The sequence below is a fragment of the Zonotrichia leucophrys genome, chromosome 1 (genome assembly GCF_028769735.1).
Source record: "Zonotrichia leucophrys gambelii isolate GWCS_2022_RI chromosome 1, RI_Zleu_2.0, whole genome shotgun sequence".
NCBI lineage: Eukaryota > Metazoa > Chordata > Aves > Passeriformes > Passerellidae > Zonotrichia > Zonotrichia leucophrys.
In genome coordinates, this window is record NC_088169.1 from 113,481,012 (window position 1) to 113,502,757 (window position 21,746).

General features: G+C 38.4%; 1 long non-coding RNA gene across 6 annotated transcripts in view; it reads left to right on the forward strand.

Moving 5' to 3' along the window:
- The window catches only part of LOC135443542 (uncharacterized), a 30,930-nt gene extending 15,380 nt beyond the window's left edge, over positions 1–15,550 (forward strand). For all 6 annotated transcript variants that reach the window (XR_010439059.1, XR_010439060.1, XR_010439063.1 and 3 more), the window contains 6 exons: positions 730–938; positions 1,372–1,470; positions 2,554–2,613; positions 4,844–4,952; positions 14,520–14,618; positions 15,312–15,550. This is a non-coding gene — a long non-coding RNA (uncharacterized LOC135443542). The remainder of the gene's footprint in view (positions 1–729; positions 939–1,371; positions 1,471–2,553; positions 2,614–4,843; positions 4,953–14,519; positions 14,619–15,311) is intronic.
- The last annotated feature ends 6,196 nt before the right edge of the window (positions 15,551–21,746 follow it).

Consider the following 21,746-nt stretch of genomic DNA (forward strand, 5'->3'; position numbering starts at 1 on the left):
AAGAAAACAAAAATAGATAAAATATTGCAAAAGAGCAGATGCATTTGCTGATTCAGTTTGCTGAGAAGGTAACTGTCAGCCCAAGCCCAGAACAAGCAGGAGGGGATTCTTCTGCTGGCTTAAAGTTGTTCATCAATCTTTCTCCCAAATCCATGAAACACAGCTCTACACCTCTGATGTGAGGTAGCATAAGAAAGAGCACCATCAAATGAGTAACTGGGACAAAAATTGAATTTTTATACCCAGAGGTGCTAAGCATTTTCATCACTTGGTGATTCACTGACAAGTGTCTGCATTCTGTGCTGCCTAATCCCAGGCTGCTTTTATTTGCATGTTTAAATTTGAACATAACATTTATTTGGCTGCAGAACTAAAAATTTACCCCAAAATAGATTTCCAATTATGTCAAGTGTGTCTTTAAAACAAATCTAATCAGGGCCTTCTGGCTTGGAGATTTAGAACATCAGCTTTATCTTCTTTATTTAGGCAACTGATATGGTTTTCAAAATATGGGTAACAAGGCATGGACACAGCTGACTTTGCTGTTAAAGAAATGAAAGTCTTCATATTTTTTCTCTGTGTCAGAGGTACTGTTTGATGTAAATAATAATATTCTGAGTTAAATAACAATCAGAATTACTGTATGGCCTAAAATATAACCAGAGGTCAGCCTCTGTCTCAGTGGGCTCAGTTATATTCGTTCACAATCCATTTTTTTTTTTTTTTCAGATGTCCTCCAGTCGTTCCCAGCTGGGTCTCCTTCAGCCAAAGCTGCTGGGAACTTGAGGAGTGAACTGAAAAATGCTCTTTGCTATCCACCTTAAGTGGAAATGATTCAAACCTGTTTTATTCAGCACAGCATGCTCTCTCCTTTACCCCTAGGAGGAGCATGTTTTTAAGGATGGGTGTTGGGTGACATCACTTATTTCCTGGCTTTGGTGAGACTTTTACTTTGTTTACATAGCTTTCCTTTAAAGCAGAAACACATCCAGGGCTAGGTGAGTGCCTTTCTAAGTGACTTCTGCAGAGGCAGATATTTGATACAACTGGTCCTGACTGATTTTTTTCCACTTGCTCTTTTTCCCTTGTCCTTTATACACTCCTAAAATATCCTCTACTTCACAGGTACTAAATAACTTTACTCAGTAAAATCCTAGCTCTTATCTGTCTCAGCTTTGTCTTGGCTCTTGGGACTCACATTTACCTCTGAATCTGCTGTGTTCATTAAAGACCAGAACAAACCTGCTGATTTTCTGAACTGCACTGTTGGCTTTATATAGGTTATATAGATGTTATTTCTATCTTCAAATCTGTTGAAGCAGTGGATTTATCCAGCAGAATTTGTGTCTTATTCATGTACTCCTTCTACAGGAAGACAGCATCAAGGTTAAAGACACATCTTTTAAGACTTAATTAGAAGCATCAGGAGGAAGACAGAGTGATCCTGCCTTGCATCTTGCCAAGCCATAGGTAAGCTGTGATATATGACAAATATTGAAGCCAGAGATGACACACAGGTAACTGAGGAAGATTTAAGCACTGTAGGGTGATGTAAACACAAATGACTGTTTTCTAGAGTCACGGGGTGATTTATGAGATCTATGATTTCTAAATAAAGAAATGTGAATGCTTCATGGAAAGCTGACTTTCTCTAATTGAGTGACAAATGGCAAGAGAGGTCCCCTGTCACCACAGGTAGGGGCTTGCCTGAACTTTTGCTGTGTGAATATTTAAGAAAATTCCCAAACCCCTTCAATAATCTCTTAGAGTGCTTTATGTTACACTAGTTATATCACTACTATTTAATTTTCCTGAGGGGAGAGCTCATTGGTGAAGTTGTAAACCAGTGCTTTGTTATATTTTCTAATTATCTATGTAGATAGCTGCTGTTATTGGCTAAAAATGAATTTCAGTATGTGTTGAGGAATAATATTAACAGCAAAAAAGTTGTTTTTTAAGTTATAAAATTTTTAGATTGGCTCAAGTGAATTAGGAAAAAAACATCTGAAAATAGAGCTTTGACTCATTTTACTTGATCTGAAATTATCAGTTCATCCTGCTAGGTAGACATTTTATAATTTGACCTTGAGTGAAAGAGCTTTCATTCCTGATAGAAACTAATTGTATGTGTGGTGTTCAAACCATAGTGTTGAAATTAAATTAGTACTGCACAGGAGGGGATCATACAAGGAAAAACACACTGTCTTAATGGGCTATAAACCTGAGTGAAGCACTGTTTTCAAACCAATGAAATAGCTATAAAGTCATCTTTGCTCTTTATGATTCAAATATACCCCTGAAAGTTATAAATTATACCTTAAGTACATAAACCATGGAGAGTGAAAAACTGTATGTTTCAGAAACATGACAATAAGCCCTCAGTTAGGTTTTTTACCAAATATTTATGCTGAGAGTTGAAATGAAAAGTTTTCTATATGTTCTTTGAAGGGAAGTCAGGTTTCATTATATTAGGACGAGCCTTTGAGCTGTGCTTCTCTTTTTTAGCAGCACGTGTTTTAAATTAATGCGGTTTCCATCTCCCTTTTTTTGCAGCACGCTTCACTTTCACAGTGCACACAGATCTGATCTCGGCTTGTTTGCTCTGAAGATAATGTAAGTTTTGCCAGTGACTTTGACAAAGAAAAGCACTTTGCCCAGTAATTGCTTGTAATATGCAGATATAACTAGCTATAATAACATGTGCTGTATTTCAAAAATGGAAGGAACAAGAAATGTAAAGCCATAATATTGAAGAATTCTGGGGCATCACTACACCCCCCTTTTATACTGGTGACCTCTGGCAGTGTACAGCACTCTTGAAATGGTGTAACTATGAATGTGGGTCATTTCAAGGTTGCTTTACACAATGCAAAGAAGCCTTTGCATACCAGGGGAGTTGTGCTTGGGTGTTGTCTTTAAACTCTCTTCTTCTGTGAAGAGCAATATGATATTGGAGAGTCCTCCAGGAGAAGAAGCACAGCTTGTAGTTGTGGCAGTGAGTCTGTTCTTGCATCAGGCTGGGATGGTCTTTGGTGGTGTGCAATGAGCACCATCACCAGCTTCATCCCCCTGTGTTTGAGCTGGGTATCATCCTGGACAGTGCTCAATGTCAACTGTTCATAAACATCTTCATAAACCACTGGAAAGAGTCTGCAAACTGAAATTCTTGTTCATTAAACCCCATCAATGAGTATGAAAGCCTTCCCTAGTCTAGATTTGGGACTAAGAACCTAAACTGATTTGCTCTTTGCCTTCTTTGCCTTCTTCAGGAGGTGAAACTTCATCATTGGAAGGTGCAGAAGCTTGTGGTGCTGCTGGAAACAAATTTATCTGTGCAGGGTGAAGGCAGCTTTCTAGAAATACTAAAATTCAGTCATTTCTGCTATCCTGCCTCCAAAGACATTTAGAAAGACACAAGAATTGCACCTGCTGCCCCTCCTGGGATACACATTTAGTGGGAATTCACACCCCACACACCCATTCAAAGGCACAGTTCTTAGTCTGCTTGTTAAGTGGAAAAGTCTCAGCTTTTATTAACTAAACTTCTGCCAAGAGTTAGACTTGTAAGCATAAAATCAAACTGAAGGGAAGGAAAACAAACTTCCTGTCTTGGCCTTTTGTGTAGTTTAGTGAAGGAGGGAATCTGCTCACCACTGAATAGTTTGGATGCCCTTTTTGACTTGAATCAGGTAAAATGCATTTGTTTTCTGAGAGTACAAAAGCACACAAAGTAAATGAAAGCACATGACTTAAGGATATCCATGTTCACTTACAGCCACTTTTTAAAATCAATAAAGCAGATCAGGATCCTCTTCTACTCTTGTAGTGTAATTTTGATGTTGCAAATGTATCTAAGAAAGAGCTTTGAGTAAGCTTTGCGTATACAAAAAGTCCTGATCTTGCAAATTTTGGTGAATGAGCTACCTGATCCTCTTGGGTTTTTTTTATGGTTGAGTAAACTGAGTGAAAAAAAGGCTGGACACGCCTTAAAACACTTTGGTTTTTAACTGTATATGCTTCCATTCCTTTGGTTTTTATAGCTGAGGGAATTTGTAGAGAGATTTTGATGAAAACTGTAAAATATTTACTATTAGCATACAGCATCTAACAGAAAAAATGTTACTGGAGTACAAACTGTACTAGTTCACACCTCTGGCCTCTCATTTCTAATTTATTCCTTGTCAACAGAACAAAGTGGATGTGGCATCTTTGTTTAATGCTCACACCTCTTAAACTGCTGCTGTGGCTCTTTCCAGCAGGCGCTGGAGTTATGCTCCAGTGAAATTAAAGGAATTTCATTTGCTTCTATCTTTGGCACCTGAACAAGGGAGTTGATAAGAGAAAGTTTTTGCCAATGGTCTCCCAGCTCAGCAGTGATGCAAGGTACTGTCTGTGAGGTGCAACTGTGAATCAGGAAATGATAGAATAGATTCTGTTTGTCTGCATTAGAGAAAAACAATTTTTCAAAAATTTCATAAAGTTATACAGGCCCTACTGGACAAAAATTCAATTCCATTTCTCTGTTTTTTCTGTCAGTTTACAGTGGAATGGCTGCTTTTTAGCAGTGATTAATAATTACCCAAGACAAATTCAGCAAACATAATGATATTGGCTTTCTCTTTTATTTCCCTAAAAGCAAGGCCTATTTGTTTAACTTACAGAAGCAAAACCATCACTGTCAGTAACCAAATCATTTACATCAAAAGCCACATTTTGAAATGCCAGAAAAATCAAGCATTCTTTGTTTCAGACTGAAGGTTTTCTTAACTTTCACAGTGCTGTAAACTGTTGTTAACTCCAGTGGGATCTGAAGGTATATTTTTGCTGTTGGTTCCTGTTTCAGAGTGTTTGAAGTGAACTGTGATCAGTGTTCGTGTTGAGAGGAAAGTTGGCTGGAAGTAAGGATGTGACTGAACCACTGTATTTTCAGAAAAAGTTGGGTTTTTTCCATGGTAAGTCCTGAAAGTATGTAATATTTAATTACATGTAAGAAATATTTTCACTTGTTCATCAGATAAGGACTACTGTGGAACCATTTAGGGGCTTGAAAAATAATATTGGCAATTTACAAAAAATATCTTTCAGGAAGCATTTGGCAAAACCCCTATCCTATTCCTTAAAAAACAAATGAGCTACAAATATTGGGTTTGATGTAAATTGACAAATCACTCCACCAGATCTGAGCATGAATATTGGTGTGGACAAACAGCTTGGCTGGATAAAAATGAAAATGTGCATATTTTCAATTTATAATGAGGTCTAGAGAATATAGATACCCTCCAGACTGAAGTGCACGGGATGAAATCTGAAACACATTTATGGAAAAATGCAAATATTTTGCGCATGAATTATAATGTGGCTGCAACCTCGTTGTTTATAGCTGAGAAGGAAGATACACGATATACCCAAAGTGAAAACACTTGTGAGTTAATGGCAAGTTTTTGTTCATTCTGCAAAAATTGAACATAAATCCTGACAGTCCTTGCATTTCCAATCCATGCCCAGAGCCATTGGCCCAATTCAGGTTTCACTGATCTGCTGTACCCTGAGCAAGGGCCGTGCAAAAAGTCCTTTCCAACAAAGGTTCCCATTGTATGGCTTCAGACCAAGGGTAATGAATTGCAGCACCAAAATTGGTGATGATTTTAGGAGGATCAAATCAATTGTACTTGAACTTAAAGGTGGGATTGATGCAGCAGAGAATTCAAGCCCTGTTATTTTACACAGTTAATTTTGAATTAGTTGAAACCTGAGGGTGGAGCATTTTCTCAGAGACCCACAAATTGCAATGCACAGAGAGGTTTTCTCCTTTTTGTTCTAACAGTGCTCTTGGCTAGAAATCTTAAAAAAAGCATCTCTACACTTTTAACACTGTTTTTTTATTTTCTTTGTTTGTTTGTGATCTGAGGATAATCTGACATCTAGATTGCCTTTGCACTTTTCTATGGGCAATGTATGATGAGAGGGAACTGAGGAGATGGGAACGTTATCTAAATGATATGAGGAAAAGCAGCAAGACATCATAATAAACCACATTTATCCACGTCAGAGAAGTAGCAATTATAATTGGCACAATGTTAACTCAGTTTCAGAGTGTAACTCAGCATATATTTTGTCTCTTTTCTTGAAGGAACAGAAAATCCTCACCAGTATTAGTTTAGCACATTATGAACTTTTAGGCAGGGAAACGTCCAGAACTTGGTGAGAGTCCTCAAAAGGGAAGTATTCATGACAGTTCCAATTCTTTTTTTATTTAATCCTATTATGTGAAAGTGAGAGATTGCTGGAAACATTTTCCCTCGAAGAGGAAAAAATTGTAGTTACTTTCCCTTGCAGATGGGAGGTATCAGGGAAGCAGCTTTAACCATAGAAAGGGAATAGTTTTGCTGCAAGGAATAATATAAATCAGATGCATATTCAAAATTAATTCCACTCCTTTTTTTTTTTGCCACTAGTTTCAGAATCTAGGGAAAATAACACATAAATAAATGAAAATGTGGCTGCTTTCTACCTTAGGGATATAGAATGGATTAATTTAATTTAATTAGATGAATGTGCTGCTTAAGTGGAAAACATTTCCTTGGTGGAGTAAACACACAAGAAGACTGAACTTCTGAAACTCTGTTGAAGTTCAAGTCAAGCTCCCTAGAATAAGCTTCCCTTTGATTCCTTTAGAAAGAAGAATAAAACCCCAAACAGTAAAACATATTATTCATTAACAGAAATGAAGGGATTTTTCCTAATTGTATAGAGCTGTTTCCCTGTCAGATCTTTTTGTTTTCAAGCTCAGATTGTGTCCAGTTTTAGAATTGATTTTTTTCCCCCATCACAGTCGCATCAACTGTTTACTCTCCTTCTTTCCAGTAAAAAACATGCAAGATGGTGATCAGTGTCATTAATGCCAATACTTCAAGTTTTTCAGAGAGGAGAAAATTCTATCACAAGGTCTATTATACCCAGATAATAAAATTAGTAGTTTTTCACAAAAGCAGATGGGTAGAAATGTGGATTTACCAACAAAGACATTGCTTTCAGTATGTGTGGAACCTTCCTCTTTGCAAAACCTAATTATTTCTTATTTCTGAAGTTAAGGCATCATCCAGACTCAAAGTCCCAGTTTGGCTGTGATTGTGTGTAATTGTGATTTAAAATTTCATGTTCTTTTAGTACTAATGAAAAACAAATGACAAAACGTTTTGTTCTGTCACAAGTAAACAAAAAGATTTTATCTCTGCAATAAGAATTAGGATGATTTTCATTCTCTTACCTACTTTATGTGTTTGGTTTGTTTATGTAGTTGATTTTTGGCTGCTCAAAGCAGCTCTAAAACAAACTTACTGTGTTCTGCTTTCCCTGTCAAATCTGGCACAGGGGATGGAATCAGTGCTGGGAAAGATAATTTCTTGCAGGAATAATGAAGCAATAGGAACAATGCTGCCCTTTTTTTCCCTCCCCTCTTAGAGTGGATTTGGTTATACCCAGTGGTTTGAAAAAATCATTGTCTGTAATATCCCATGAGGAATGACATGCCTATTCTTGGATTTATTTGTAAATGCAAGTTCAAGTTCTTTAATTCAGTCTGTGGATAAGAAATCTCATCAAAGAGTAATTCCACTCGGAGCAGCAGCAACTGTCCACACCTGACTCACTGCAGGCAACAGGAGTCACAAAAGAGAAAAGACAGGCAGAGATTCAGACTTATAATTTAGGGGTATTGATGGTACTGCCTGCTCAGGAAGAAGTTTTGAAATTTTTCTGAGAATCATTTCAGGTATAGTATTCCTTGATAAATTATTTACTGTGTTAGTCCCAGTTTCACTCCTCTTCCTGTGCCCATTATTTAACTTCTCTTTCCCCATTTTTTCCTTCTTTAGTTCTCTGACCAAGTGTCTCTTGGACTTGACTGTTCTAGGGAGAGTTAATTTATGTTCACAATAATTATATTGTTGTACAAGTTTATTTGAAATCACACCTGCCAAAGCCCTACCACCTGTGGCAGGGCTCACAGTTACCTGGATCTGCCTGAGGCTTTGCAGACCTCTACCCAAGACCTTATTGTGTAATTAAAAGTTACTTCTAAGTTGATTATCACAGAAGAGAAAGCATTGTCACTGTGGGAATGTGCAGCTCCTCTGTTTTTCTGACCAAAGTGTCACGTGGGCACAAATTGTAAATCTGAAATCAGTTATTGACCAGGTCTGGGTGACTTGAACTTGCTGCCCTGTGAACCCTTCACCAGAGTTGTTAGATCATCATTATTCTAAGTATATGACTTGTGTAGGGTTTCTGTGGTATCAGAAATGGTAATTAAATAATATTGTGATAACTTTTGCAAATGGGCTCATTTGGATTCACAGAGCAAATAGCACCACTGCAGACAGTGTTTGCATCTCACATGGCTGGTGCTTTTTCTGACTGAACCACACAGATTATCAAAATTCACTGTTTATCATACTTTCCTCAAGAATTCCAAGTGGTTTTTTGTATTTATTCAAGTTAAAATTCTTGAAGTAAATTTATATTGAAAAAAAATTATTGATGGGAAGAAATCTGGAAACTCATGTTTGTATTTCCAGATTTGAAAAAACCCAGAGAGAGGTGTAGCAAGCTTCCACTTTTATTTATGAAAATTTGAAAATTAGCTAAGGAGACTGTTGAACTTTTGGAAGGTGTCACTGTGGTTCAGTGAGGAACAAACCTTGCAGTTGCACAAAGCAGACAAGAAATTTTGCAGTTTTGCTTTAAAAAAAAAGTGGAGTTGTACCACAAAAAGTGTTTGATTTCTGCCTCAGAGCAAACTGAGATTTTAATCCTTCACAGTGTTCCTTGTTGGTATTTTTTGGGTTAAGAACCTTTCAGGACAAGAATGTTCCTTGACTACACTTCCTGCTCTGCATGGTGTGAAGAAGTCAGAGCTAATAACAAATGTGGTGGCTCTCTGGCAGACTCTAGGTGTGACATGTAAAATGTGGGACATAATTATCTATAGATCTCCTAAGCATATGTGCTTCTAATTTCTCTCTTGGCAGCTGCTAATATAATTTTGAGCCATGGTGGAAGGAGTATAATCACCTTGGGGTCAGGGAAAATGAGCATTTGAGTCACTAAATGCTCCTGTTGGATCAGGACTTTATTTGGCTGCTCTGTCTGATCTATCCCAAGGTGCAGAAAGGCAAAGAGGGTCACTGTCACTCAGGGCTCTTCAGTCTTGGTGGCAGATGCTTGGCTATGGACAAGGCAGAAGCCTTGGGAGCATTTTGGTCTTTTGCCTTCTGGGGGCTTTTGGTGCTGATGCTTTTTGTCTGGCTTAATTTCATTCCAGACCCATCCATTTTTAAAAAGTCCTTGCAGTTCCCCATGGTGGAACATGACATTCTGTAGTGTTGCTGATGAGCAGGGACAAAACAAACCTCAGCTCCTTTAGGGACTCTTGGTGCATCTGAGATTTCACCTCTTTGAAAAGGCTTAGGAGGATAAGCCATATGGATCTTACACACCTGCCTGCTGTGTCTCACAGACCATGTCTGTATCCCAGTATAAAATTGTGGTAACTCGAGCTGCAGCTGGTGGGAATTCCCTCAGATGCACTAAAGACAGTTGTGGGTCCAATCTCAAGAGTGAATCTTGACTTCCCTGAACACAAAGTAACATATCCCTGGTTATCATTACATCTGCATCCAGACAGAAGATGCCCAACTTTATGGCCACGTTTCAGAACATGACAATTCCTTTTTTCTCTTGGGCGAGATGTAGAGGAAAGAGGAGGTCCCAGATCAATGCTGCCTTGGAACAGGCCTGGCACAGCACCCCAGGTTTATATTTGAGTGTGAATCAGCTTCCATCACCTGGCTGCTCACTGGCACATCCCTTAAAGCTGGGGCAGCCTGTGCAAAGCTTGGCAAGCAGCTCCTGCTTTTCCTGGAGCTTGGGAGAAGCTGGGAGCCCTGATGGCCCTGTGCAGCTGGGCTTCCTGACAAAGTCTGGCATCTGTGCAGCTTTGTCGCCTCACTGTGCTGGTTCTTTCTCCATGTATGCACATTTTCACCTCACACCGTGCTGAGGAGGTGGGCATTGTAGTAACAGTGAATTGGGACTGCCAAGCTCTGTCATTGCTTAAAGCAGACAACTCCTTCACCTAACAAAGGTTTTTATTGCAATCAGGGAATTAAATGGCCAAGCAGTTTGTCAGCAAGTCAGGATACATATGACAACTCTGCCTGATTGTTTGGAGGTTAGAACTGCTCAGAGTTGCTGTTGTACTGAGCAGCAGATCATAGGAATAAGTGCAGTTGGGGGTTTGATACCTGCCTGTGCTGACTGGGAAATGTCACAGCAGCAAAGAAGCACGGGGAGGACACTGCAGGAGCATGAAGGAGAGGCAGAAGAAGCAGAGGACCTGATAAGTGGAAACTAAAGAGCCTGGCAACTGCAGATAAGCAGATGCTTATTACTTAATCTGTGAAGAAGTATCATGAGACAGGTAGAGGGGCTGACATGTTACAGAATTTATTTAACTTGTCCTTTTTTTTGTTTTGCTTCTCATTCCTCATTGGAGCTTAGGGTTGTTGTGCTTTTCCTGTTGGTACAGGAATGCACTGATTTAAGTGGTCCTACAAAGCTTCCAGACTTTACAGTTAGTGGGTTCTGTAATATCTGCAAATCAAACTGAAGGCACAAATGCTTGTTTTTTTGGATGCTGAGCCACTACTCATGGTCCTTGTTGAACAGATCTGAAGGATGAAATTCCACTCATTTCTGCAAACCTGACATTTTTCAGGACAGCTGCAATGCGAGCTGAAATAGAAATATTTGTGCCATAGAGCTGGAATATAATGTTTTCAAAAAAGTCTCTTACAAAATCTGCTGCTCTTTAATAAATATACTGATAAGAATAAAAAATCTTGATGTAATTATACTTGATTCAGGTCAAAACTTCTTTCTGTTGACAGAAGCATGAAGGTCTTGGTAGCTGTAAGATTGCAGATGTTTAGAGGAGAAAGATTCAAAGACTGCAAAGGGAGAGAAAGAAGTGAATAGAAAGGAGAACACATTACAGATTTTAACCACAGAAGACACACTGGAGTATTCAGCCCCAGGAAATTCAAAGAAGGGGGTATTTACTGCAAATTTAAGAACTATGTGGTTACACTGTAGTTTATATCTTGTGGCATTCAAGAAAAGTGGTTAGAAATGGTGTGTTCTGTGCCTAATGAGGAAAAAAAGGTTTTGCTTTGTGCTTTGTAATGTTGAAAGCATTAGGATCCATAAACAACAGCATAGTTTAATCAAGTTTTACCATTAACTCTTAGAATTATTCCATAAGTTCCCAGCATTCTGGCAAAGTTTTCCCTCTGTCATCTGCACCCAAAATCTTCAATTCTCATCTGATGCTCACAAGGAGTCACCACAGAGGTTGTAATTTCTCTGATCATAGTTCTGCATGGTGAAACTGCTTTTTAGTATGAACCAGTCTCAGCTACAGCCTTTTGAAACCATCATCATTGCCCTAAAGTAGATCTGAAATGGTGTCTTTTAAACTTCTTGTAATCTTGAAATCATCCCTATTTCTGCCTTTTATGTTTTAATTGTAAAGCAAATTTGTGTTTCGTATAGAAATGTGAAACATTTTATTCCAGTACAGCTTATTCTCAAAATCTCCACATCCTGAGGTTTGTAGTTAAGTTTAGTCATGCTTTCATTTGTTCAGTTCTCTTTATCATACAGCATCTCAAGGGAGTACCTCTTCTGGAACCTTCTCAGGTCATTTGGAAATTTTGTCTGCATCATCATCAAAAGTACTAATGTTAAAGAAATGCAATTTCACTGGTGAAGTGTTGACAACTGCCCAAGATGTTGATGATAATCTGTATTTTACTGATTTTATTTTTCTGGGGGGGGACAGAAATTTCCATATATAAGTAAAAAATAGGAGTGCTGGGGAGCTCACTGACTGACTTGCAGCATTTCCTGGAACACCACAGTATCAAGGTTTGAAAAAAGTCAGTTCTGAATTCTTTATCGAAGTTCTGACAGTCCATGTAAAATTCTTTGCATATCTTTCTTGGCTGCATGATTTGATGTTGCACATTTACATATAAAACATATTTCTAGTGTTAAAATTTCCTGAAGAATTTGTCTACTAAAACAAAAGTTGGGGGGGGGAAGGAATTGTGTATTTTAAAGTAGAAAGGTTTTTTTTTCCCCTCAGTGTTTGCTCTATATCATCTCTGGTCTTGAGCAGGTGTTGTGAGAGAGTTTAATTCTTTGCTGAATGAGGATAGTAGTTATTATCTGCTCAACCATAGCTTTAATTTTGCTGTGAGCACTGTAGTTAAATGCTTCTTAAATGTTTTCATTCAGAGAGTAATTTAAATATTATTGTTAAAATTAGTAATTGCTTTATGTTCTTAATAGCATTATTTTTTGTATTCCTTTTTTGAAGCAGTGAATATGAGAAGATAATTTTGGACCTGACCAAGAACTTGTATTTTATACACAGGGTCAGAATAAGTTTGCTTTTGTGTTAATTCTGGGATAGTTTCTTGGCTGGAGAGACGAAAACAAATATGATGTTAAGATATAGGAACAAAGGTTTCTAAATCAGATTACTTTAGCATATGTGTTCTTTTAATATAAAATGGAAAATATCTGAATATGTCATTATCCAAAACACACAGAGAAAGTTTGGATGCCTTCATTGCATCAAGTCCTTATATCTATGTCAGTGCATGCAGGAACTCCTTTCTTCCCAAATGAGCTTTCAGGCATCAGAACAAAGCAGCAAAAGCCTCCCTCTCATCTTTCTTCTTGCCCCCACTGTTTTTAATAATGTCTGTCTGACATGCCAACAATCAGGCACATGCTCTGCTGCTGCTGCTGTCTCCTCTCAGCTGCCTGAGAGGGATGAGGAGTGGAATTGCACATCAAGGATCTCTTTTGTTGGTGGAGCAACCAGGAGAGCGTTTCCAATTTGCAGTTTGGCACCGGCGCTTCAGAAGCACCACGGATGTTTGATACCCTCTTGGTTTCCTGCCACCAAACTTGGGGATCAATCACTCTGTTGTGACAGAATGCAGAAGGGAAAAAAAAATCCCCAAAGCACACATGCACATGAAACAAACAAACAAACAAAAAAAAAAAAGAAAAGGAAAAAAAAAGCAGGAGAAACCTGATTTTTTGTTTTGAAAATAGTAGGACTTCTTACAGATTGAGGATTTTATTGCAAAATGTGAAGGAGGAGCAAGTTTGTCTGTGAGTGTGAACATACATGTCTGTATTTCTCTTTCATAGCATCTCACAGACAAAATATTTCATAATTTGATTCCACTGACAGTTTTTGAGTTAAACCAGGGATTGCACTGAGCCATTCTTAGGCAACCACTTCCAAGTTAGTCCAGGACTTCTTGTGGCAGATCTGCATTCTTCTTAATCACTTGCAGTCAATCAGATTTTAATTTGTCTTTGTCTTCAGCTCTGCAAAGTTTGGGCCTGAAATTTTTTCTGCTTCAAGGATCAAAGAGTGTTTTCCCTGTGTGTGTCAGGCACACTTATGGAATGCTCTCGTATGTTTATTTAGCTCCATAATTATTCCATATTAACAAAAGCAGATTGTTTCAGGAATGTTTTTCAGAAGAGCCTGTTTGAAATCAGGCTTTGTTGGAATTATGGCACCTCCAATTCTGCAATTTTCCTTTTGAAATACATTGCAGGAATTCACTAGAAAATCTATAATAACCCTATTCAGGGATGAATGGCTTATTCTGCTTCTTATCTTGTTAATCAATATTGTTAACTAGCTGTGATGGACATAATTAATGGAATGACCCTAGCCCCTCCTAATTAGAGATAATTGCCTTGTTCAGTCACATTCACTCTCCAAAATATAAGTGTGTGAGCATAAATGTCATAATTTATTTTAGATTCTGCCATGATCATTCTGTTTTCTGTTTTCTTGTTAACAACTCATTTTAGTTCTTGCTCACCCGACAAAGTTGAAAGCCATGAAAGGGCCCTCTTACCTCTCCGAGCTGGATGGCCAAAGAACACTTTATTATATTGCACACTTAGAGTCAGAAGGGTAGAATGAGGAGGGTAAAACCAGAATTCCACTGCTTGGCTCTGGCTTCTATCCATTTCCCAACAGCTTTTCAGGATGAGAGATGTCTCAGCTTGAAGTTAAATGGGACTTGTATCAGAAAAAAACCTGGATTTTGGTATGCATTTCATGTATCCTTTTATCAGCTTTATTATTTGTTATGCTTTTGCTGAGCTTCCTTGAAGAAGAACAAAAGGGTACACTTATTATGCAGCTATTTCACGAGAGCTATTTAAAATAACATTTGAGGAGGAAAAAACAAATCAAAATGAATAAAAGCCTGGCAAACACATGATGAAACAGAATGAATATCAGAGCTATTAAATTAATAAGCTTGCAAAGCATTATTTATGGTATCTCAATGGAAGTTTAGAAATTGATAGTGACTTCTCCAAATTAATTGAGTACCTTTGTTGTATTTCAGGAATACAGATTCAAACTCCCCGTGCCCGTTCCTTGTGGGGAAGATTGTTCCACCTGCCAAAAAACCTCAGGAGTTTAATCTGATTTTCATCTTCTCAAGGTAAACAGTGGAGGTATTGACTCAGGATGGCATTCATTCAGCAAAGCTGTGCAGTCTCAGATGGTCTGCACACACTTGTCCTTGCTGCCACAAGCTGCCCATTAAAGGAGTGTTTGAAGCAGCAGCCTGAAGCTGATCTGACCTCTCCATGGCCAGATCTGCACCAGTGCAGACACAGAATTTGGTTTTAAGGACTGACACGTTCAGGATGGGCTCAAAGCTCCTGCCAGAGGAGTTACTCCTGTGGGGAGCATCTCAAATGCTTGGGGCTGGGGGACATCCCTCATCTGTGTGCCCAGAGCCCTGCAGAGCAGCACAGGGTCAGGCACGTCTGCGCACCAGTTGGTAGGAATGGAGGGGCAGAGGATGGAATGAGTACAGATTTTTTGGCTATTACCTTTGCTGTGTTGATTAATATTCACTGCAAATCAGATGGAGGTAAAGGTATCCACTTCTCCAAAAAAAAGGTGTCAACAGACCAGAGCTGCCTGCTCAGTTAGCTGGTTGCTTCCTGATGGCTTTGAATTGTGGTGAGTGGCTGAAATTCCAGTCCTTTTTGCTGTGGCTGGGAATTCTCCCTGAGTGCCCACGTTTCACCATTAAAAGTACATCTGCTAATTCTTCCAGGATTAACTATTTCTGTACAACCTTAGTTTTCTCCAGATTTATTAAATTTGGTTATTTCTGTTATAGCTTCTCATGGAGAAATGACAGCTGGAGAGACCCACTGGGAAGTGAACAAGGAAGATGGAGGAGCAATGACAGAAACAATCCCACCCCTGACATTGTTTCACTTTGCTATTCCATTTCTCTTCCCTCATTTTTGCTTCCCCTTTTCTCTGATCAAGTTTTTCTTGGAGTTTAATTTTTTTTCAGTGACAGCTCTTTTATTTTTCTTTTTCAGAACAATTCTCCAGTGTTAACAAATTTGTCTAAGCAATGTTTCCCAAGTCCCTAATAGCAAAAATTTTACAGTAAAATAAAAATTCTATGTATAATGTGATGAAGGTTTTAACTTTGTATTGTTTGGCTTATCATAAGGGTCCTTCTCTTGTAGTGTTCAGCTTGCAACTGGTGTGATTTTCCAGAGAACCAGGTCCCCCCAATGTGAGCTTTGAACAAGATATTGGATGAGAGCTCATGATTTCCAGAAAATATTCAGTGATATGTAAAAGAAGCACTAGATTGGATTGAATAATAGCAGAGGAACAAGCAGTTCTGTATCAAGTCTTTCTGGCAAATCTACTTCTGCAGGTAGATTTTAAATTCTGCCAATTACTGCAAATGTTGTTTGCCAGTGCCAAGCATCAGTTCACGGTAAGCAGTAAAAGTTCATCAAGCAGTTTTTTTCCCCTCATTGTCCCACTTAGAATACTGATATCTTACCAAGAAAAAGTAACAGTTCCAACCAGAATTTTGAAGCTTTTCTTCTTTGGCTGGCAGTCATCACCTGGCAGGTGTTTCACACCACACAGTGAGCAAAAATTGACATCCCCCCATGTCCTCCCTGCTCAACTGCAGAACCTTGTGGGACCCTGCTATAAGCTTTGGGCCTCATTCTTTTCTTCTGAGGTATTATCAAAGCACTGTTTTCCCTTTTCATATTGCCTATGTTGGCATTTTTGTTTCCATTGAAATGTTCCTACCTTGAGCTTTTGAGATGAGCAAGGGCTTCATCTGCTTAAGGTTGTTCTCAGTAAAGGTGAAAGACCCAGTGATTTTTTTGGGCTGAAAGAGGCAGAGAAGGGATTTTTCCTGATCCAGTTTCTATCTGTACATTAGGTTTTGTTTCTCTTGAATTCCTTGCATATCTTATTTGCTTAATACCAAGGACTTTATGGCTCAGGACTGTATTCTCATGGAGCTTTAACATTGTTCTTGGCTGGTATTTCCAGACACTGCTATAATGCAAAAATAAAAAACCAAAAAGAAAAGGAAAAAAGAATAAGATTATATGTGCTGTCTATATTCATGTTTGTACCCGTAGGGATGTATTGATGGGGAGGTGTGGTGAAATGAAAAAAAATGTTATGAAAGACAGTTATTCCTTCCTGTGAAATCAGGAACTCCTAAAGGCACCAATTTAATTCTGAGAGTGAGGTGAAAAGGACCAAGACGATGCAAAGGTAGCACAAAAAAAAGGAATTGAAAAATTATAATGGAAAAATCTATATTTCAAGCACTTGCAGGAATATATTTATGCATGGAGAGTATTCTGTGATTGATCTGCAATAAAACTGAGTGAGACACAGAAACAACACAGAGATGTTTGTGTCACTTTGCAACCTCCATTGGAGATAAATATGAAATACACTCATATTTCTTGGGAGATCTTTTTTAAGCCTCCCTCCTTCCAATGTGCTCTTAACTTCAGTAGTGGATTTGAAACAAATTCCTTGCTTCTGATGGAGTCATGTTCATCTTCTTGACCCATGAAATGTCTTGAGAGTTCTGTCCTCAATATTTAAATGGCTACCTTAAACCAAAAAGCCTACAGTTCCCAAAATACATGATGAGAGACAAGAGTCCTGATTTCTCTCAGTCAAATCTCTTTATCCCCTATTTTCTGTTACACAAAGAAAACCATCTGTCACGTTGTCATTACACTTATTTTTCTATTTACCACAAAGTAGAAAAATGCCTGGTAAATTGAAGTTGCCTCAGTCTTTCACTGGGTTTATTATTTTTAAAAATAATTGGACTTGGTGATGTTAAAGGTACTTTCCAGCCTTAATGGTTCTGTGAGTGCTGGAGGAGAGGGGTGGAGAGGATTTATATTTTCTCATTATTAATGTACTTTGATTTGAATGCCAAAGAATTGATGGGAAAGAAATACTGGAAAATATATTAGGCAAAACCACAAGGTTTCTGAAATGCAGAAACCAACAGCCAGAACTACCATTGTGCCTCCTGAGTCTGAAACACCAAAGTCACAATCCTGGCATTGAATTTTACATCACCTACCTTGAATTTGACATCCTATGTTACTTTAGGGAACTCCTTAAATATTATATTTCTTGATGCAGGCTTCAACTCTATATTACTTAGTTACAGTTGTCCTGATTTGCTGTCAGAAATTTTTAAAAATCATTTGAAGATATTGTTTTGCTAAATTGCATTGTCTGTTCAGGCTAAGGTAGATAAGCTCCAGAAAGGAAACACAGATCAAAGGTAACTTTGCATCTCTTAATTTTCAGGGCATTACAGTACTCTTTAGTGGAAAGAAATCAGGATAATTTTCAGCACATGGAATGGAGAGATTAAAAATCAGCAAGACCACCTTTCCCTCCCATCTTTTGTGACTATCTGATATATCCATAGTTCAGTAATACCAGTATTTTCTTTTTTATTTCAGAGCCTATAAAAAATTAATTTAAAAAAACCACAACAGAAGTGGCCAGGGGAGTTCAAGTGGGACTTGATATTTACACTCAAGATTGAAAGTCCAAAATGAAGAGCTGTGTAAGGTAGTAAATGGTATCCATGATTCATTGCCCAAAATAACACCTTGCAAAGGAGATGATGTCTGAGATCCCCCAGAGATAAAAGGAAAATCTTCTGTGATATTATTGGCCTCTGCCTCTAGAAAACAGCATGATTTATAAAGTATTTCTTGCATTTCTTGCTCCAAGTGATGGAGGAATCAGGTGAAACAGTGGTGAAGCTTTATGATAGAAATCTTATTTTCTGTCTTGGTTTTTAAGATTAAGGCTCAAATTTTGAAACACTTGTGTCACAGCACCCCATAAAAACTTTCAGAGGACACTGAGTATTTGGCAATGCAGAAGGCAAACTGAATTCCCTTCTGAGAATATGCAGAAGTCATTGGGGTGTCTGCAGGCTGATAGACACAGTGAAGAGAGTCTCCAGAATGAAGAATTAGTTAAAACCCTTACATTTATTGCATCATATTCTCTAAGATTCACAGATTTGTTCAGCATTTGGAGGGAAAAAAATCACAAATGAGATAATTGTCCTGCAATTATTGACAGAATGGGATGCTCAGCAGTGGGAAAACTAATCTGGAATTCAAGTCAGGGTAAGGGAAAGTCATTAGCTATGCTGTGTAAAGCAGACATATACAATCAATGTGTGAATGTCACGTTTGTCAGGCCAAAGTGATGGGAAAAGACTTCTTCTAAAAGAGAGAAAATTGAACACATCTATAACAGTGCAGGATAGTTCATATCCTGTTGTAATTGCAGTGCACTTAGAGCAGAATGAGAATAGCAAGGGGGGGAAAAAAAACCTCTCCTGAGTTTTGCAGCAGCACAGGAACGTGTGACAAAGGTAAGGGCTTGGAAGGTGATGTTGTGAAGAAACCTGAGGCCAGCCAAAGAAGATCAGGAAGATGGTGTGGGGGAAAAATGCAAAGAAAAAAAGCAAAAAAACAAAGCTGAATTGAGCTTTAGGCAGCCAGGGAGAAAGTATCTGTAAAAGAACCCCAGATGGTGCCAGAAAGAACTGATGGTTCTGTTCCTTCTGTCTGTTAAAATGTGTCAAGTGTGCAAGATCAAAGTGCACATGGTGATTTGATGGCAAACAGAGACATGTTAAAAAATGAAACTACTCTGGGAGTTGGGATATGCATTATTGATAGGTGTTTATTGGGTAAGATATTTAAATATTGCATATTCAGTACTGCTGCTCGGTCTGGTGGTGTGAGGTGACTGATGTGCCACCAAGGGCAATCCTTCATGGAGGAAAAAGCCGAAAAACCCCCAAAACTGAAAATGGAAATAATATTACCTCATTACCAAGGCAGGAATCCCAGATTTATTTCAGGCTGTGTCAGGTAAAAAGTCTGAAAGGCTTCTGAGGGTGCACAGAAGAAGAAAAGTTTGAAGGTGTGAAATAATTTTTGCTTGGATTCCTGAGGCATTCTAGGTGCTACAGTCATTGTCAAATATGCCATCATAATAATAATGATGATTAACAAAAATTGTGAAATAAAACTCCAAAGCACCAGATCACTGCATATAAAGCAAGGGGAATAACAGGTACAGGCTTGCCAGCTCTGTGCAGGGCTTTGTGAGGGGACAGAGGTGGGGACAGTTTGCTCCAGTGCCACATTTCAGGCTGCTGTCCCCTCCATCTCTGGTGCTGCTGGGGGTTAATCTAAGTGCTAAAGGAGCAGAGACGTGGTGCCAGAGAGAAGAGAATTCTGCATTCCTGCAGTCAGTTTGGGAAAACCTCTCCCTTCCATCTCACAGGGCACTCCAGAAACACAAGCAGCAGCAGCTTCTGTGCGTTAAAGGGATTGAAACAGTAAATTTTACAGCACAATTCATCAGTGGCGTCAGTCAGATTTAAGAGAGAGAGAGCAGGTTTTAGCAAAGCTGCACAGATTGCTGTAGCTGAGGTCAACAGCAAGCTCCTGGTGCTTTTAAAAATTGATTTTACTGAAATCTTACTCAATTTTCTTAGTAATAAAGGCCTCCAAGGATTTAAACTGCTGTAAGCAAGAGCAATGTTTGGCCCTGTTCTCTAAGTAGGTGTGGCTTAGCTCCATTACAACTCCAACTCAAATAATAACATCCTTTAAAAATGGAGTGCCCTTCCTAACATTTGAGTGAGCAACTTTTTGTTTTCTCTTGTAAAAGCTGGGAGGTCATAAGCTTAAACTCCTGAAGTCTCCAAGAAACCTATTTACCTCCTTGGCAAAAAGGCTAACATGAAATCAGACAACATATGTGGAAGGAATATAAATATATTTGCTTATCTAACAAACCCAGTGCAGATTGCTTAATAAAAACAAAACAAAACAAAACAAAAAACCCAAAAACTTGGCAAAATCAGCATGGCTTGATTATTTAATTCTAGACAAAACATTTGAGACTGTATAAAATAATAGAAAATGCTGTCTGTTATTCTAGAGCTCACAAGAATCTTTTACAGTCTTCTTAAGGAAAACAAAAGGGCAGGTGGCCCAGCATGTATAGGTCTGAAATTGATATAAAACTTAATTATTTAAAAGTAGGTGATAACTTGGATTTCAATTTAAAAATGAAAAAAAAAACCAGAAGCAAAAATTTAAAAAATCCATCCAACTAGCAAACAAACAAACAACACTCCCAACCAACTCAACAATCAGGACCCATAATATAAAAGATCTGACCCTTTTTTCCTTCTCTGGGTCACAGACTTTTGCACTTTACTGGAGGTGTTTGCAAGGTTCTCCATCCTTAAGCAGGGACGGAGGTTCCGCTCCTCCTTCCACTTCTCTGTGATTTATCCCAGGGTTCTTACTTCTGTAAATGCTGCAGTTTTTGTTTTCTCCTGGGCAAGGGTAATAATTCACTCAGCTGCCATCTTAAAGCAAAGTATTATTTAAAACAAAGTCCCATTAAAGGGAGCACATCCATAAACCCAGCAGAGTACCCTGGGTTTCACAGCTTGGGTTTCAGCAAAGCCTTTCCCTCCACACCCCTGACAAGCCCCTGAATTTCTTTCACAGATCCACTGCAAGGCATTTCCTTTTCTTCAGTTTTTGTAAAGGTCTCATTTTATGTCACTTTTGATGAGTGTCCTCTTTTCTCAAGAAATGCACTTTGATTCTAGTGGGTTTTGGATTTTTAGTTTTGTAGCTTGCCAGTAGTGTAAGTTCATCTTAGGAACTGATGGGGACTATTTTCTGCTAATGGTCTCCAGCTTTTCCAATAATTTGGGGGCCTTTTTGGTTTTGTTTTATTATGGGTCTTTTTTTCTATACATTTTCTACAGTTGCCTTTTGAGCTAGAACCTTGCATTCATTTAGGAAAATCCTGCAACCCTTTGTAATAAATTCCCCCCACCATACTGTACAAATTATTTGTTACTTCTTTCTTTTAATCTTGCTGCAACTTCCCAGTTCCAAAGCTGATGCATCCAAAGGAAATGATTGAGTACTCACTGGCTAATTTCTCTCATTAAAATCTCTAGAGAGATGACTCATTTCAATGCTGGTAAACCTTTTCCAGCAACTTTAGTTTGGTAACACAAATGACAGAGAATTTCTTCATTTCTGCTATAAAAAAAAGTAACTCACACATTCTTCCAGGTTTTGATGACAGCTCAAAGAAATGAGAGAATTTCTTTAAGCAAATGTTAAAGCCAACGTTTAAGTCATGAACTGTCTGTCTCATGAAA